Here is a 14,924-nt window from a genome sequence, read left to right on the forward strand (position 1 = left end):
TCCACTCCTTCATTATTTTCTTGTCTCTTCAACAGGAAATCACTGGGACCCAGTTCTGTGGCTCTCACGTGGCATCTACCTCTTCTATACTCGATGACTGGGCAAGTCACTTAAAGTGTCTGTGCCCAGGGTTCTCTGTCTGCCGAGGACAGGCAGTGATGGCAGTGGCAGAGGTACCACCTTCCTGTGCAGTCACCGAGGCCACAATCACCCAGGGATCGTGGACTCTTGCGTGATTTTCTGAAGCTCACGGGCCATGTGCTGCTCCCCAAGACTCTCATGTGCCCCTCAGGCTAAAATGGAAACTTAACATGAGCTTAGGCTCTGGAAGCCTAGCACAGGGCTTGTGAGTAGTTAAGAAATGTCCATGTTCCCCACTGAGAGTAGGAGGTTGGGTGAGGGGCAAGTCGCTGCAAAGGCTGAAGGGAAGAGGGGCCTGTGTGGCTCCGGGTGTGAACAGGGCCACTTAGCCCTTGCTTGATCATCTGTTGCTTAGAGGTGGGTGGGGGAATCCCCCATCCCACAGCAACCCCACCCTCCCCTGAACTGAAACAAAGTGAGACACAGGGCAAAAAGATAAGATTGGCACAGCCCTCACCTTCTCCTGCACCCAGCAGAGGATAAGTTCTAGCTAGCAGGGGGTCTCAGTCTCCAGTCTCCTCCAGCCAAGCGGCTAGAGAGTGCTTATTGCTAGGTCAGGATAGTATGTAGAAATGAGTCGCTGGGGCTGGCCTTTGAGGGTAGCCTGGCTCACTTAGAGCCATCATTTCTGCTTCTTTCTTCATCTATCAAAATGTGAGATACTTGGCCGCCACACCTTTATCCCACCCCCAGCCCCCACCACAGTAGACTGAAACCATGAAATAAGTTCTTTCTCACCTAAAAAGAAAAGTTATTCCAGGACCCCCAAAGGCCAGAAAAAAATCCCCTTATGACATTAAACTGGACTATAAAGGCTTGTCACCACCCAGCGCTCACTTGGCTCCTCCGTTTCTTTATAGCTGAGGTTTTCAGCTGGCAGGGAACCATGGCCAGAGAGCAGGCACCAGTGTGGCAGGCACTGTGGACCCTGGCTCTCAGCTCCACACAGGGCTGCAGGAGCGGTGGTGAAGGGGCTCCCTCGGCTCCCAAGGAACTGACAGACAGCAATGAAAATGCTTTTCATCCTTGTCATACTGTGCTCGGGCAAGCAGGCCCAAAGTCTAGGTGTTTTCAAGGGAATTTTTAATTAGTATGTAAATTCGACTCTCAGCATTCCAATGTCATTTACTAGGTAAATGTTGCGCGCTCCGTGCAGGTATCTCTTTGATCCGGTCCCGCCAAGGTGCCTTTGTGGCTTTCCTGAGTGTGTAATAACAGCATTTCAAAAACAAAACGAAATGCTCCCTCCGCGGCGACGCTGCTGATGTGCACAGAATATTTTAGGGAGGCTGTGCCTGCGCTGGCGGCCACACGCGCTCCCTCCTGCCTGCCTGTCTAGCAGAGCCTACAGCTGCAAGGGGGATCTCTCCCCCAAAGCCTGACCCAAAGCAGTCTCTCAAAGGGACCCAGCTGGGGACAGGGGGATAACAACCAGTTACCTGCATCCAGAGAATTTAGAAGAATGGGCCATACACGAAAACATTAAAACACACCAGCATCCACATGTCCCCACAAGCTCCTTCAGAGGAAAGGGTGGAAGATAAAATTTGATGCTAGGGCTCCAAAGGGCAGGAGAGAGGCTTCTAGCCTCCCATGTGTGTGATGGTGTCCTCAGCATGATCAGAGCATACTCTAAAAGTTGAAGACTATTCGCTGCACTGTGCATGTGTGCATGTGTGTGTGAGCAGCTTTGCTGTAGCCCTAAGCTGCCCTGGTCCCAGTCCCATTATGGGAGCATTGGTCTCCCAGCCATGTGATGACTCTATGTGCATGCATGCATGCATGCTTGTGTTTGCCTAAGGATAAATACTCATGTCTGTGTGCCTAAGGATACACATGTATGTATATACATATTTACATGTGCCTGAGTACATGTGTGCTGTAGATGAGTGTCTGCATGCAGCATATATACACATATATGATATTTATTATGCATACAAGCTATTGGTGTGAATATTAATATATGTACCTATGTATACATACACACACACAGACAAGCATGTGTGCATTCTTGACTGTACTGTGTACTTATGTGTCTGCAGGACAAAATGCATGTATGGTGTGTGTGTACCTATGTTTGTGTGTTGCTGTTGCATGTGTGTCTTAGTCTACAGGTATACGTGTATGCCTGCAGTTGTTAATATAACTATTCATGTGTTTGCCTATTGTGTTAACATGTAGAAAGGTTAATGTGTGTGCATGTGTATGCATGAGTGTGTATTCATGTCCATGTAAACACATGTGTATACCTACATGTTTACATGCTTGAGAATATCTGTGTATGTGTGCATACATACATGTGTGTTCATGTCATTATAAGCAGATTGCCACAGGTATACACCTATGTATGCACTGTGCCTGGATGTATACCTCTGCATGCCTGTGAATGCAGATATGTGCATATTAATGTGTGTATATATGTCTGTGTATGCATGTTTTACAAGAGAATGTATGTGTGTGCCTATGCATATGAGATGGAGCAATTCTGCTAACCCCAGTGCCTCCCAGATGCAGATCAAAGTCTAGCCACCTAACTCAGTGATGTCCCAGTCTAGCACCCACTTTGCCTCTGGGATGGCTGACAGGGAGGATGGTGACAGGGAGGGACAGGGAGGCATGCTCAGATCCTGACGAGTGTGGCTGGAGGTGCCCCGAGCCAACTGCTCTCACTACTTGCCACCAAACCCCAGGTTCTGAGCCATCAATTGTTCCATTGTCCCACTTTCTGCCCAGAAGTTCCATTGTGGACAAGCCCCAAAGCCAAATTCCCCAGGTGCTCTCCTGGAGCATCACAGGATGCATAGGGGGCCCAAGAGAATGAGCTACATGTGCTAGGTGTTCATCAGTAAAGCTAGCACAAACGAAGCCATGTAAACCCCGTGTCTGGCCTCAGGTGGTCGTACAGCACAGTGGGCAGGGATGGGGTACCTCTGTGGTTACACCTCTGCTACACAGCATCAACACTCACAGCTGACATGTCCTGTTCTCATAACACCCAGGGCTCAGCAACCCGAATAGGTCTAATAATGTTCAGCAGGACCCCCTTTCTGCCAGCTATCTTCTGTCTATGCATCCATCTTTCATCTATCCACCCATCATCCATCTATCCATTCAGCCATCCTCTATCCAGCCAGCCATTCAGCCATCATCCATTCAACCATCCTGTATCCATCCATCATCTATCTACCCATCATCCATCTATCCATTCAGCCATCCTATATCTACCCATCATCCATCCATCCATTCAGCCATCCTGTATCCATCCATCATTTCTCCACCCATCAGCCATCATCCATTCAACCATCTTCTATCCATCCATCATCCAGCCACTCACCATTGTCCAACCATCTACCCATCATCTCTATCCACCCATCATCCATCCATCCATTCATCAAGTCAACAGACATTTTTAGAGAACTACTTGTTTGTCATACATTGCTTCAGATCTGTGGAGACAACCCAGAGAGATGAGACCCCTACCCTGTAGGAGCTTACAGTCCAGAGAGGCAGAGGGATGAGAAACAGGCAATCAAATAGAACATCCAAAAGCTTCAAGTAGAGGTGAGTACCTCAGACATCTTCCCATCGTTTCCTGGAAAACAAGGACTCTAATAAACCCTCCCAAACCAGTACCGAGGTAAACCTGAATGCATCTTGTAAATACATGAGACACCGTGACAGATCCACCGTTGATGTTCTTGCTATGAATCCATCTCCTGATCCCAGCATTCAAGAGTACTATGGTCTAGTTGTGGACTCAATGTCCACAAGTTGGAGCCTAATTCCCCAATGCCATGGTATTTGAAGTGATGGTTTGGGGAACATGTGAAAGGAAATAAAACTTGAGACCTGTGATTCATGTAATGTATGTCAAATAGCCCAAAGAGTTGTTTGTGAGCTTTGAAACCTGGGGCTGAGAACATAGCAGAACAGACCAGGACATGCCCGGGCAGGCCCATAGCCTCCCTATCTCCCACCCCTCTGACCTAAGTTAAATGTTAACAGGCTGCTGATGTTTAAATGGACCAATCATGTAAAACCGCACCAATTCCTCCCCCAGCCCCACTCCTTTTCTATAAAAACCCCTAGCTTCCAAGCCTCGTGGTCGAATCCACTGTCTCCTGTGTGAGATACGTTTCGACCCGGAGCTCCACCATTAAAATACCTCGTGTTGTTACATCAAGGTGTTGTGTTCTATTCGTGATTCTTGGGTGCACCCCGAATCGGGAGTTGAGTGGGGGTTTCCCCACTAGGTTCTTTCACATGAAGATAGGGTCCTATTGATGGAATTAGAGCTCTGATCAAGAACAGATCCCAGCCCTGCCACCTAGAGACACGGTAAGAAGGTGCTGCCTGGCTAGGGTATCTTTCAGAAACTTCATCTTGGGCATCAGCCTCCAGGACAATGATCAAGAAACACTGTTCATGGGGCCAGAGAGGTGGCTCAGTGGTTAAGAACACTAACTGTTCTTCCAGAGGTCCTGAGTTCGATTCCCAGCAACTACATGGTGACTCACAGCCGTCTGTAATGGGATCTGATCCGCTCTTCTGGTGTGTCTGAAGATAGTGACACTGTACACATATGTATTAGTTAGGGTTTTAGTGCTGTGAACAGACACCATCAAGTCTTATAAAAAACAACATTTAATTGGGGCTGGCTTACAGGTTCAGAGGTTCAGTCCATTATCATCAAAGAGGGAGCATGGCAGTATCCAGGCAGGCATGACATAGGAGGAGCTGAGAGTTCTGTCTTCATCCAAAGGCTGCTAGTGGAAGACTGACTTTCAGGTAAATAGGGTGAGGATCTTATGCCCACACCCACAGTGACACACCCATTCCAACCAGGTCACACCTATTCCATCAAGGCCACACCTCCAGATGGTGCCACTCCCTGGTCCAAGGATATACAAATCATCACAACATATACATAAAATAAATAAATAATTTTTAGCCGGGCATGATGGCACACACCTTTAATCCCAGCACTTGGGAGGCAGATTTCTGAGTTCGAGGCCAGCCTGGTCTACAAAGTGAGTTCCAGGACAGCCAGGGCTACACAGAGAAACCCTGTCTCGAAAAACAAAATAAATAAATAAATAAATAAATAAATAAATAAATAAATAAATAAATAAAACAAACCAGCCACTTACTTCAGCTGAAGAAGCCCAAAAGATCCATCTAAGGCAGAAAGGAGCCAGGGAGTGTGGGGTAGATAGCTGAGTGGTGCAGATAATGTCTCTATGACCCATTCAGCTCAGAGTGAGGGAGGTCAGAGAAGATCAGGCACTGTTCTACAATGGACGTTCCATCCCTTCCTGAAGCAAGAATATGGTAGTGATGGTTGAGTTCCCAAGAAGGCCACAATGAGTCTGGGTCTTACATTGAATCCCTATGGTCTTTCGCCACCCTTTCAGGGCAATGTGTTCTTACTGATCTTGTGATGTTCCCTCCTCTCTAGATGTTCTGGGAAGACTGACCTAGGCGATATTCTCCCCTGACTAACAAAAGGTTTCTGAGAGTCTGTCCTGCCTGCACATTGTGCTGGGGAAGTGAGTGATCCTGAGGCCCCCTGTGACCATGGCTGGAGAGACTGTTATCCATAAAAGAGACATTCTGGGAAAGTGGGAAGGCTCTGTCCCCTCAATAAGGCCTTTGAGGCATGAGTAGACTCCAAGGTCTTTTTATGACAGAACTCATGTACCACACTTAGGCCAGCTCATCATGGGCTGTGCCATGTGAAGCCCAAGGCACCCCAACAGGGGAATATGGGAGGAGTGGGCATGTTCCCTACCTAGAAGTGCTCTCAGGGGACAAAGAGAAACAGTCTCAGCCACTTCTGGACATAGAAGAGTTTCTTGTCACTATAGCTCTCTTTGTTCCTGAGGAAGTCCCACCTAACCTTTAACCTGACCAAGCAAAGGCAAATGCCTCTGACATCAGTGGTCTCTGCAACCTGGTTGGGGCCCTGAAGATCTATCAGTGAGAGTCAGTCTACAGGTCCCCAGGGGATTTCCACCTTTGCCACAAGTGTGACATTAATCATAAGGAAGGGCAAGGATGGATAGGAACCAAAGACAGAGCTGAGGGAGGCAGATAGGCTAGGAAAGTCCAATGCACGTAAGGGTGGCTTCTAACCAGTGTAGTGTAGATAATTACATATGAAATTCCAAGGTTGTGTGTGGAAAAAATGAATCCAGCCATTGCTGGGTCTGCATCTGAGGGGGACATTTGAAAAACACAGCTGGAGGGGGGAGGATCTTTCCCAGGCTCCCCGGGATGAATCTAGAAGATATGGGTAGAATACACCCAGGCAGTAAGAGGTCGGCTCAGCTCTTACAGGCTCTGTTCCTGATGGTCCACATTTTGTGCTGAGCAGCCATCGAGGAATCCCTTAGGCCAGAAAAACAGACTGGAAAATGACCACACTAAGTGTGGCCATGGTCTCCTCGCGCTTGGACCTGTAGCCAGCAGGTAGCAGTCCTGACAGGCGGTGGTCCTGTTTTTGCCTGCATGGTGGACGACGTATGCTCTTGGTCTGCCACACTCTGACACAGCTTGGTAGCAGCCGAGTCCCTCCACCGTCTGAGGCCATGAGGTGGGGATGAGATACGGCCACCTCTGAGAAGAAGGAGCAGGATAGAGACGCTAATGCTAGAGTCATAGGGTAGATCCCATAAGAATGAGCCATAGGAAGAAAGTTGTCCCCTGTGGTACACAAAGATGCTGGGTGCTTGCAGGATCCAGCCCATTCAGTAAGGAAAGGCATGTACTGGGTGACCCTTCCCCCAGTGTATCTCTATAGCAGGCAGCCCATGAAGTGGGGTACTGGATCACTGCCACCTCTAAGACTATTTCCTGTGTTCTAACCACCTCCTCTGGTAGGGGAAGCCCAGGATCCCCCATATGTCCCAGCTACCGGGTGGCATGTTCCCAAAGTCCCTGTGCCACACCATATTCAGCTTCCCTAGCTGATCATCTCCAGAATCATCCCAAGACCACTCTTGCCCTCCCTTTCTCTTCCACACCCTTCAAGCCAACTTCCACATTCTCTCTATAACCTGTCCATTTGCGTCCATCCTCCACTCTTCCCTGGTCTAGCTGCTGCCATCTCAAGGGTGATCACCATGGCCTTCCTGCTTCGGTCCTGCTCCACACAAGCCCCTATGCAGCTACACCCCCTAGCAGAGGGGGCATCGGATGGCTTGTGCACACTCGGCTCCAGCCTTGAGTCCCCCTGGGGCAGAGTCGTTCCCCAGCCGACTCAGTATGGAAGCTTCAGAACTCGTGTAGGACGTCCCCCTATTTTGAGGGACCAACCTTCTCAGACAGACCAGGCACCCCAATTTCCATGTCCTCACCCACAGACTCCAAAGACCCACAAGCAGAATCCATATCTGTGACACGGCCCTGGGTGCTGGCGTTTACAAGATTCCACTCATCTCCTGCTCATAGTGTGCACCTACTGAGCATGTGTGTCTGTTTCCAGTCGTCCTGAGAAACCTTCTATGTTCCTGTTCGGTTGACTCTGCCACACCTCAGCCCCCCAGGAGGATCATTTGGAGGTACATCTTTTACTTACAAAGTTGCCAGAACCTGGAGGTGATCTTGCACAGCTACAAACAGCTGAGCTGGGGCCGAGTCTAGACAGGCAGCTCAGAAATGGCTTCTGTCCCTCCATCCCATCGTCACCATGCAGAGCGAACAAAGAAGTGAAGAGCAGGTGTGTGCAGCGCAGGGAAAAGGCCCAGTCCAGGCAGATGTGGTTCTAGTCCATCCTGGACTGGCTCTGAGTGATTGTGACCGTGACTCTTCTCAGCCTCTCCTATAGCGTGTGATGGCCTCTTTTTGTGACCCTTCCCTTGGTGACCACGCCATGCAGCCCAGTTACTGGGTAAACTGAAAATCCCAACAGAGAAGAGCACGGTGTTTTCTGATCATGGATTATTTCAGTGTTGTGGCCTCGGGACCCAGATGATACTGGGGATCTGGCTAAACCCCAGAGAGAGGGAGAAAGTGGCAAAGGAGGGGGACACAGCTCTTCCTGCCGGACATCCTTCTTCAAGTTCCAGGCACCCATGCTTTCTGGCTGGTGCAGATATACACTATTCGGGGTCTCCATTTCCACACCAGTAGAAATGAATTGCCTCTCTGGGGCCATATCTCAAATCTTCCTGAAGTCCCCCAGCTACATGGTCCTGCTGACAGCAGACATGTCATACCTATTTGTGCCGGTGTGGAGTGCCATGAAACTCACAGTTCTGAGAGGGCGATCCCCTATGATGAAGAGCATGACCCATGATGACCTCACATCATGCTAGTATCTATCCTGGCCACTGAGAAGTCCCTCTCAGTCTTGGTACCCATGGCTATCAGAAGCTCTCTGGTGGCCTTAGCAAGACCTAGTTTTCTTCTGTCTCACTCACAGCTCTAATAAATGTAGGTCCTGGCATAGTTGCATAGTCCTGCAATTCCAGCACTGGAGAGACTGAGGCAGGAGGACTACAAGTTCAAGGCCAGTCTGGGCTACATAGTGATACCACTCTGAAGGAGAAGAATAAGGAAGAGGAGGAGGAGGATTCAAAGAAGAGGAGGAGGAAGAAGAGAAGGAGGAAAAGGAGGAGGAGAAGGAACTGTGAAATGCACCAGAGATCAGGGTCCTCACACCAGGAAGGGTAGAAACAAATGGTTCTTTCCAGGCTCCTAGACATCCTTAGCTCAGCAAGTCAACTGGACACGAGGGTGACCTCTCCAACCCCTTCAGCTTCAAGCAAATGAGGGCTCAAGCAATTCAGTCAACCCCAGGCTCCAGGGGAGCTTGTAACCCCGGGGGGACAGTGGTGTGGCACCTGTCCACAAGTGAGTATGCTCTGCTTCACCAGCTCAGCCAAGCCAGCGCTCCACAACCTGGCTTCCCCATGGAGCAATGTGAGTGCAAAGTGTATGCATGCCACACCCGGCACTCTCACCCCAACTGAGTGCCTCGGTGGCAGCTTTGCGGTGTCTCTGCAGCTATTCCAGCGTGAGGAGAGCAATGACTCACTGAAGCTGTGTTGTCACTTGGTGGGCATTTTCTACACATCTAGACTTGCTCCACACAGTCCACAAAAAACGTGTACGTAATGTGAGTCTCAAACGCTTGACAGGGCAAGGTGCTCAAACAGTCTCCTTTCATCAATTGTCTTTAATGGATGTATAGTGTTAACTGTGTGTGTGTGCACACACGCGCATGTGCACACTCACATGTGGACATGAGTGTTCATGCACATGTGTGTGAAAGCCAGATGTCAACCCAGGTTGTCATTCCTCCAGAGCTGCCCATCTGGTTCTTTGGAGACATCCAGCCTGGAGCTCACTGATTGGTTGAGGCTAGCTGCATGTGCCTCCAGCCCCCAGTGCTGGGATTGTGGCCGTGTGCCACTGTGCACAGCTCCTTATGTGGGATCTGGGTGTGGAACTAAGGACCTTGTGCTATCCTGACTGAGCCATCTGCCCAGTGCCTTGCTGACTGAGCCATCCTCCTCCCAGCCTCTATTGCCTTCATTCAAAAGACTCACAGCTCACTAAGCAGGCGTGTGCCAGGACCCTGAATCACTTGTTCCAACCTCCAGCAGTTTAAGCTGCCACCCCAAGCTCCCAAGGCCTGCTGGATAGGCTGAAGCATTCAGGTCCAGGCTTCTAGTGTCACAATACCCAAAGCAATGACCATGTCCCTAAGACGTGAACTTGCTGGTTTGGAAACAATTTAATTATTCTGATAACTAGTTAAAACCTTTATTTAAATCACCTTTGAAACCCTGTCTGTGCGTGCATCTTTGCATGCACATGAGTGCAGACTCATGTATGACGAGGCCACAGACCAGCACTGGCAGCCTTCTCTGTCACTCTTGATCTTATATTTTTGAGAACAGAGTCTCTCACTGAACGTGGAGTTCATCAATCAGCAAGACTGACTGACCATCGAATTCCAGATCTGTCTATCTGCCTCCCAGCCTTGGAATTGCACTTCGCTGCACCCACCTTGCTATGTAGGTATAGGAAATCCAAACTTACATACTCAGACTTGCACGCTAGCCCTTCAAATTAATTAACTGATTAATTTTTTAAACTGTATTGACTTAGTGTGCTGCTGTGCATGCTCAGAGATCGGACAACAGTTTGGGCAGAAGTGGGTGGGGCTTGTTTCTTCCCTTCCCCATTTGAGTTCCAGGGACCAAACTCAGTTAAGGTTGGCAACCAGCTCTTTTATCTGATGAAGTCTTATCGGCCTGGACCGACGTTTTTTGTTTGTTTGTTTGTTTGTTTGTTTGTTTGTTTTGTTTTTAAAGAAACTCATACTGAACAGAACTCCAAGGTGCTTTAGAGGAAATGCTCAAGACATTGCATGACCATGAAGAAAACTCCCTTCTTGTGGAACAGTCAGGGACTGAAGATTCACACAGGCTGGCCCAACACAGGGCTCACCCGGAGGATCCATGCTGTCTTAGAGTGTCTCACTGAGCTGTGCTATGGCCTGGCCACCAGCAGCGCCCTAGTGACTCCAGAGGGCAGCAGGAGTAACAGGCCTCTCTCTCCCCAGGTGACAGGCAAGAGTTACCTCGGAGAGGTGCTAGCCAGAGCCACCCTTCTGGCTCTGCAGGCGTCGGACTTCCGAGGCGGCCCTGTGGGGAGAGGAACACGCACTGATTCACGTGGTAGAGGAGAGGTAGGCCATCCTGGGTCATCAAGCCAGTGGCGCTTTACACTCCGTTTCAGGTTCTGAAGCAATAGAAATCAGGCTGTCTGACCTGTGTGTGTGTGTGTGTGTGTGTGTGTGTGTGTGTGTGTGTGTGTGTGTGATAATCATTTGTTTTGAGCAGCCAACTGGTTGAAAAAAATTCAAAACGAACATACCATAAAGCAACATGTGGATATAGGTTGATAAAATGTGTGCACAGTTTTGAATGTTATTCTGGGTCATCTGGGTTCAGTGAAGAAATATCTTTGTGAACCTCTGTAGAAAAGCATTCCCATACCAGATTCTATGTGCTCAGTAAACACAAAGCAAATCCCATTGTTAGGGACACACACACACACAGTACACATACACACACAAACACACACACACACACACACCCCACATACACACATACACACACCCCACATACACACACACACGCACACACACATACACACACATACACACACATACACACACACACCACATACACAAACACACATTGGGCATACATGATATACAGACAGACAGCATGGAACCGACAGACTAGACACACGAAACAGATAGGCAACATAGAGGCCAGGGACCACAGTCTACAGACAGACAGAAGACACAGGAGAGAAGTGGAGACCTCGGATTTGCGCTCACTCTTGCTCTCACTACTTCAAAAGCAGGTCTCCAGCCTCGTTCCTTACCACAGCATCAGCATCAGTGCACAGCACCCTGGGGCCTTCACTCGCTGGTGGACCTGGGCAAGGGTTTGCTTCACTCTGCCTCAGTTTCTTTCCCTTTAAGCGACTGACCCAGCTCTGCAGGGAGAAGACCTTTGAGAAGGAGATGTGACAGCCTGGTGCCTCCTTGGAGCCTGGGCTGTCCTCCATGAGCTCTTTCTCTCCTATCACGATGATATTTGAAGATGGTGGTGGTGTGGCTCTGAGGACAGTCCCTTACAGCACTGGGTTACCAGTGATGACTTTAAATCAAACAAGAACTCCATTTTGCTTCCTGCCTGAGACATTGTCTTCTCTACCTTCCTCAGAAGCCAAATAGCCAGTGTGTGTGTGTGTGTGTGTGTGTGTGTGTGTGTGTATGTATCCCAAAAGGACTTATATGCAGAGGCACTCCCTCTCATGACCCTCACGTGAGTTTAGATATGCATATGCACAACACATTCTCAGAGGTAGGTGTGTCTCCATCATGCAGAAACTCAGGCCAAACTTGAGTCTGGAATATCAGACTTAAGGAGCCTTGGCTGCAAGTGTCTTTTCTGGGACAAATGGCCTCTGGGGAGCCAGGAGGGACACAGTGATACCTATTCCTCTGACTAATGTGCTGTGAGTTTTTAGACCCCACTCTAATCTGCCAGGGGACAAAGGATCAGTGGGGAAACTTTAGGGGCCCTTGCTCTCCATGGTGACCAGTGGCCTAAAAAGGGGCTGTGCTGAACACCCTTCAGGATCTAAGATGGAACTGATCCAAGGCCCAGATGTCACTAGGATGCCAAGGCCAGAGTCACTACCTGCTTGTTCCAAAAGAGCTGGAGAGAGAGAGACACACACAGAGAACCAGGTTTTGCTTGTTGCTAATGACAGAGTCGAAGGCAAAGAAGCCCGGAGAGTGAATGCACAGTCTAAGATGTCGGTGGAGATGGTGACTCAAACACATCCTCTGGCCACTGTCCTGGTCAGCTGAGTCCTCTCCGCACGAAACCAGTGTGGCAGCTTTTCCATTAAAATCTCCATTTGCATGGTTTCATGGCTCGGTCATAAAGTGAGACTCTACAGATAAACAGGAGCCCTGTGGGAAGCTGGCTCTCAGCTTTCCATCCGTAATTGTTTTCTATGTGACTCACTGGCTTGCTCTGTGTTCTGAGGGGTGCTGGGCAGTGCTACAGTCGGGGTATCACACAGACACTGGGGAGGGGTGGTCATAACCTTCCTTGCCCTGACTGACTGATGTTGCCTTGCACTTTAGGTCTCTTTGTATGGTGTTCTCAGTTCCCATGACTCTGACCTCATACTTCACACTGCTGTCCAGGATGTGCACAGTTGGGGCCAGTACCACAAGCCACAGGCTATGGCCATGGACCATAAATGCCTTGAGACTCCCTGGAAGGACAGCCAAGGTGGGTTCACTCAGTCCTCACGGGGTTCTCTTGTGGTCCAGAAATAATACCCTGACACTCTGTTATTTCACTACAGCGTTGAGCAAGACCAGCTGGAGACAATCCCAGGAGACTCCAGTGGGGACCGTGAGCCCACCCCAAAATTTCCCAACACCTCAGACTCTGATCTCCACTAGGTACACAGGCCATCTACTCTCTCCTCCTAGTGAACAGGAAATGAGAAGCTGAGAGTAATATCCCATTTATGCATCTATGCACACTCTGACACAGGTACATGCCCACATGTGCACACACACATGTGTGTGCACACACACATAAAGATACAGACACACTTGCATGTGTGTATATATGTGTGTACACATATACAAAGATGCACAAACAAGCATACACACAGACACATTTATATGTGCACATACATGCTTACATGGGCACACACACAAATACACATGTGCACACATGTGCTTACTCCACAAATACACACCCAGGAACTGTTGGAAAACATGTTAACAAAGAAAATAAACAAACAAGTTGGGAAGTGGAGAGCAGCCTCTCCTTTGTGTGTTCTTAGAGTTTCTTTCATATCCCAAAGGGAGAATGGGGAAAGGACTCTCTACCCTGCACAGAGCTGGTCACATCTTCAGAGCCAGACCTAGGGCTTCAAGGCAGCCTGGCAAGCTATGAGCAAAGCAAGACATTTGGGAGCAATTCATGGCTGCAGGAAGGGCCCAGAGCCACGGGTTTCTGCTTTCTGCCAGGCCAAGGGCAAGCACACGCACTCAGAGACTCAGGGCAGGACACACTCACATTCTGTTTGACCTTGGGGTCAGCAATTCTCTAAAGAAACAGATCACACAGATGCACTCACACAGACATCACACACACACACACACACACACACACACTACCCTCTGAGCAAGATGGAACCCTCTCCCCTGAAGGATGAAGGACGAACCGAAGCCACGGGGACCCAGTGTCTGCACATCCTGCCCGCACTCCATTTCCTGGCAGTGCTCAATATGAACTTGGCAAAAAATCAGAAGGCAGGGGCTCAGGAATGAAGGGATGGAACGAATTACCCTGAAGATCAGACGCTCGGGCTCAAGCCCAGGTCCTCGCAGAGTCTTGCGTGAAATCTTACAAGCAACATAAACAGAGTCGGGGCCAACATCACCACCAGAAATATTCAATAATAAAAGCCAGCTGTGGCCCCAGCCCTTCCCAGGCAGAGCTTATGGTTCTTGCCACTGGGAACGCTGACAGAGGCAGAAACTGCCAAATGAGAGCCAGTTTCCTTTCCTCCCAAAGAGGGAAGTGTTTGTGAGCTGCAGTCTAAACATTCACTCGAAACTCCAACCGTCCATAAAAATAATTTAAGATGCAACTTCTCGGAACCTCAACTGATGAGATGGCCAGACCCTGGCTGATCCTGGCAGGGACAGACGCTTTGACTCTGGATCTCCAGTTTTGAAAGGCGCTGGGTCCCTCTCTGTAACTTCATTCCAGGTTCTGTGAACTGGAATCCAGCATGCTGGGAGAGTGAGTGGAGGGCTGCATATGGTAAAAAGCCACAAGGCTGGGCCAGATATGGAGCCAGAGCCCCGCAGCCACAGCCCTGTCCACTGACCGATGGGATCCCAAAGGAGCTCTTGTGATAAAAATCCAAGCTTGGCAGGAGGCACAGCAGGGTGGGGAGGACCCAGAGGACTTGAGTTCTGTAAGGTTCTGTGTTCTCACTGGCCTCTCAGAGAACACAATGGTCACACCTACAGAGTTCAAGTCCAGGCCGTGGGCTGTGTGGGTGGAGGAAACAGACAGAGGGTCAACTCAGACAGGGTGTAAGTCAGCAAAGAAAGAGGAGGGAGGTCCCAGGGGGATGAGTGCCAAGTTCAGAAGATAGTTTGATTGGCATCTCTACCCAAAAGACCAAAACAGTAAAGTCAGGTC

At 49.3% G+C, this 14,924-nt stretch overlaps 1 long non-coding RNA gene across 1 annotated transcript; it reads left to right on the forward strand.

The window, feature by feature from the left end:
- Positions 1-10,661: 10,661 nt before the first annotated feature.
- On the forward strand, positions 10,662-13,450 carry LOC115029108 (uncharacterized). Its single transcript, XR_015044690.1, has 3 exons — positions 10,662-10,843; positions 12,830-12,980; positions 13,057-13,450. It is a non-coding gene; the product is annotated as an uncharacterized LOC115029108 (long non-coding RNA).
- The last annotated feature ends 1,474 nt before the right edge of the window (positions 13,451-14,924 follow it).

Source organism: Mus caroli, unplaced genomic scaffold (assembly GCF_978045245.1).
Source record: "Mus caroli unplaced genomic scaffold, Mus_caroli_1 scaffold_2, whole genome shotgun sequence".
NCBI lineage: Eukaryota > Metazoa > Chordata > Mammalia > Rodentia > Muridae > Mus > Mus caroli.